This window comes from Delphinus delphis, chromosome 3 (genome assembly GCF_949987515.2).
Source record: "Delphinus delphis chromosome 3, mDelDel1.2, whole genome shotgun sequence".
Taxonomy (NCBI): domain Eukaryota; kingdom Metazoa; phylum Chordata; class Mammalia; order Artiodactyla; family Delphinidae; genus Delphinus; species Delphinus delphis.
The window spans coordinates 71665359-71669978 of NC_082685.1; positions in this window are offsets into that span (position 1 = coordinate 71665359).

The window sequence follows — 4620 nt, forward strand, 5'->3', positions numbered from 1 at the left end:
GCAACTCAATACATAAGGCAAATGCTAACAACTGTGAAAGGAGAAATCGACAGTAACACAATAAGAGTAGGGGACTTTGGCACCCCACTTACACCAATGGATAGATCATCCAAACAGAAAATAAATAAGGAAACACAAGCTTTAAATGACACCATAGATCAGATAGACCTAATTGATATTTATAGAACATTCCACCCAAAAGTGGCAGAATACACTTTCTTCTCAAGTGCACATGGAACATCCTCCAGGATAGATCACATCTTGGGTCACAAATCAAGCCTCGGAAAATTTAAGAAAATTGAAATTGTATCAAGCATCTTTTCCAACCACAACATTATGAGACTGGAAATCAATTACAGGAAAAAAAATGTAAAAAACACAAATACATGGAGGCTAAACAGTGTGCTACCAAATAACCAAGAGATCACTGATGAAATCAAAGAAGAAATCAAAAAATACATAGAAACAAATGACAATGAAAACATGACAACCCAAAACCTATGGGACGCAGCAAAAGCGGTTCTAAGAGTGAAGTTTATAGCAATACAATCCCACCTCAAGAAACAAGAAAAATCTCAAATAAACAATCTAACCCTATACTTAAAACAACTAGAGAAAGAAGAACAAGAAAACCCAAAGTCTGTAGAAGGAAAGAAATCATAAATAAATAAATGAGCAGAAATAAATGAAATAGAAACAAAGAAAACAATAGCAAAGATGAATAAAACTAAAAGCTGCTTCCTTGAGAAGATAAACAAAATGGATAAACCCTTAGCCAGACTCATTAAGAAAAAAAGGGAGAAGACTCAAATCTATAAAATTAGAAATGAAAAAAGGGAAATCACAACTGACACTGCAGAAATACAAAGGATTATAAGAGACTACTACAAGCAACTATATGCCAATAAAATGGACAACCATAAAGAAATGGACAAATTCTTGGAAAGGTACAATTTTCCAAGACTGAACCAGGAAGAATTAGAAAATATAAACAGTCTTATCACAAGTAATGAAATTGAAACCATAATTAAAAGTGTTCCAACAAACAAAAGTCCAGGACCAGATGGCTTCACAGGTGAATTCTATCAAACATTTAGAGAAGGGCTAACCCCAAATCTTGTCAAACTCTTCCAAAAAATTTCAGAGGGAGAAACACTCTCAAATTCATTCTATGAAGGCACCATCACCCTGATACAAAAACCAGAAAAAGATATCACAAAAAAAGAAAATTATAGACCAATATCACTGATGAACATAGATGCAAATATCCTCAACAAAATACTAGCAAACAGAATCCAACAGCACGTGAAAAGGATCATACACCATGATCAAGTGGGATTTATCCCAGGGATGAAAGAATTCTTCAATATACGCAAATAAATCAATGTGATACACCATATTAACAAACTGAAGATAAAAACCATATGATCATCTCAATAGGTGCAGAAAATGTTTTTGACAAAATTCAACACCCATTTATGATAAAAACTCTCCAGAAAATGGGCATAGAGAGAACCTACCTCAACATAATAAAGGTCATATATGACAAACCCACAGCAAGCATCATACTCAATGGCGAAAAACTGAAAGCATATCTACTAAGATCAGGAACAAGACGAGGATGTCCACTCTCGCCACTCTTGTTCAACATAGTTTTGGAAGTCCTAGCCACAGCAGTCAGAGAAGAAAAAGAAAGAAAAGGAATATGAATTGGAAAGGAAGAAGTAAGGCTGTCACTATTTGCCGAAGACATGATACTATACATAGAAAATCCTAAAGATGCCACCAGAAAACTACTAGAGCTAATCAATGAATTTGTTAAGGTTGCAGGATACAAAATTAATGCACAGAAATCTCTGACATTCCTATACACCACAATGAAAAATCAAAAAGACAAATTAAGGAAACACTCCCATTTACCATTGCAACAAAAAGAATAAAATACCTAGGAATAAACCTGCCTAAGGAGGCGAAAGACTCAGAAAACTATAAAACACTGATGAAAGAAATCAAAGATGACATAAACAGATGGAGAAATATACCATGTTCTTGGATTGGAAGAATCAATATTGTGAAAATGAGGATACTATCCAAAGCAATCTACAGATTCAGTGCAATCCCTATCAAACTACCATGAAGCTCAATATCAAAAAAACAAACAACCCAGTTAAAAAATGGGCAGAAGACCTAAATAGACATATTTCACCAAGGAAGACATACAGTTGGCCAAAAGGCACATGAAAGGATGCTCCACATCACTAATTATTAGAGAAATAAAAATCGAAACTACAATGAGGTATCACCTCACGCCGGTCAGAATGGTCATTATCAAAAAATCTAGAAACAATAAATGCTGGAAAGGGTGTGGTGAAAAGGGAACCCTCCCACACTGTTGGTGGAAATGTAAATTGATACAGCCACTATGGAGAACAGTATGGAGGTTCCTTAAAAAACTAAAAATAGAACTACCATGTGACCCAGCAATCCCACTACTGGGCATATACCCTGAGAAAACCATAATTCAAAAAGAGACACGTACCACAATGTTCATTGCAGCACTATTTACAATAGCCAGGACATAGAAGCAACCTAAGTGTCCATCGACAGATGAATGGATAAAGAAGATGTGGCACATATATACAATGGAATATTTCTCGGCCATAAAAAGAAATGAAATTGAGTTATTTGTAGTGAGGTGGATGGATCTAGAGTCTGTCACACAGAGTGAAGGAAGTCAGAAAGAGAAAAACAAATACCGTATTCTAACACATATCTATGGAATCTAAAAAAAAAAAAACGTACTGATGAACTTAGTTGCGGAGCAGGAATAAAGATGTAGACATAGAGAACGGACTTGAGGACACGGGGTAGGAGGGGGAAGCTGGGGCGAAGTGAGAGTAGCATCGACATATATACACTACCGAATGTAAAATAGTTGGCTGGTGGGAAGCAGCAGCGTAGCACAGGGAGATGCTCGGTGCTTTGTGATGACCTAGAGTGGTGGGATATGAAGGCTGGGAGGGAGGCTCAAGAGGGAGGGGATATGGGGACATGTGTATGCATATGGCTGGTTCTGTTTGATGTGCAACAGAAACTAACACAGTATTGTGAAGCAATTATACTCCAATAAAGATCTATTGAAAAAAAAAAAGAGAGAGAAACAGATGGTCTACCCCACCCAGCACATCTGTTTTACTGATTACTCTTAGACAAAGCTTCCAACACAAAAAACTCATGCCGATTTACTAAAAATACTGCATAATTATAATATGCATGTTCCTCTACAAAGTGTAAAGGAACTGAGGTGTCTTCTAGTTTTATTTTAAAATACCATTGTCATCAATAAAAGATTTTACTTCAAAACTGAGGAGAGATCAACTGCTTTTTCTTCAAACTATAAAAGTAAAGCATGTTCAGTGTAATAATTTTAAGAATGTGGAAAAATATTAAGAATGTGATAAAAACCACCCCAGATTTCAACACCTAGAAATAATCACTATTAATATTTTGGGTAACATACTTCCAGGTGTCTTTCAACATATAGGCTTATAAAGTAAGGATAATATTATATAAGTTGTTCAGTAATCTGTTTTTTAAAATCTGTGTTATGTTCTATACTTCTTTCCATGGTAAATACAGACATAATTAATCATCATCATTTTATGGTTGCATAGTATTCCATTGCATGTTTATATTATAATTTATTTTATAAATCTCTTATTGATTAACAGTTAGCTTATTCTAATTTCTTAGTTTTATATGCAAATGTTATATACCTATGAAATATTTTTTAGGATTTATTTTATTATCTTCTTCAGATAAATTACTAGCAGTGTAATTATCACGTTAAACTTGTATAGTGTATTGAGGTTGCTATATTTTGCCAAACTGCCCTCCAAAAGATTTGTACCAGCCTAACTCTTACCAACATGAAAGAGTTGGCATTTTCTCAACAACTCACCAACCATGGGCATTTGATAGGTTAATAAAGTACTTATAGGTGAAAAATTATATTTCAGTGATATGCCTACTTACATTTATTTAAATTTGAAGTGAAGCATATTTTCATTTTCCTGTTGACCATTTGTTTTAATTTTGTCCTTTGCCCATATTTCTATTAGATAATGTTTTTCTAATTGAATGAATATCTCACTCTATATTAAACTAAGCAAAATGAGTTTATTGAATTTTTAAATGAGCTGCTTTTCTTACATTTCAGTTTGGAAGCCTCAAATTTTATATTTTATCTCTAACTGTACAGGCAAATTACTAAAATTCTGCTAAGAAAAAAAAATGCATATTGCTAGGACAAAATGATTCAAAAGGCTTTCTTTTCTACTCTCAAAAGAGAGTTCAAATGACAGTTGTAAAAAAGTAATTTCTGATAGTCACTTTCTGACAAATTCAGTTATTCACTAGCAGTGAAAATCAAGGCAAACCAAAGAACACAAAACTAATTTATGTATGTATATACACCACTTTCAGTGTATGGTCCCTGTGAATTCTTTTTTGCACTCTAAAATGATAGCATGTAATGTCTACTCTCTGTATCACTTACAGAAAAGAACTGGAACTGAAGAAGTAAATTAGCACCAGAGCATGCTCCCTTTGTGAAAATCA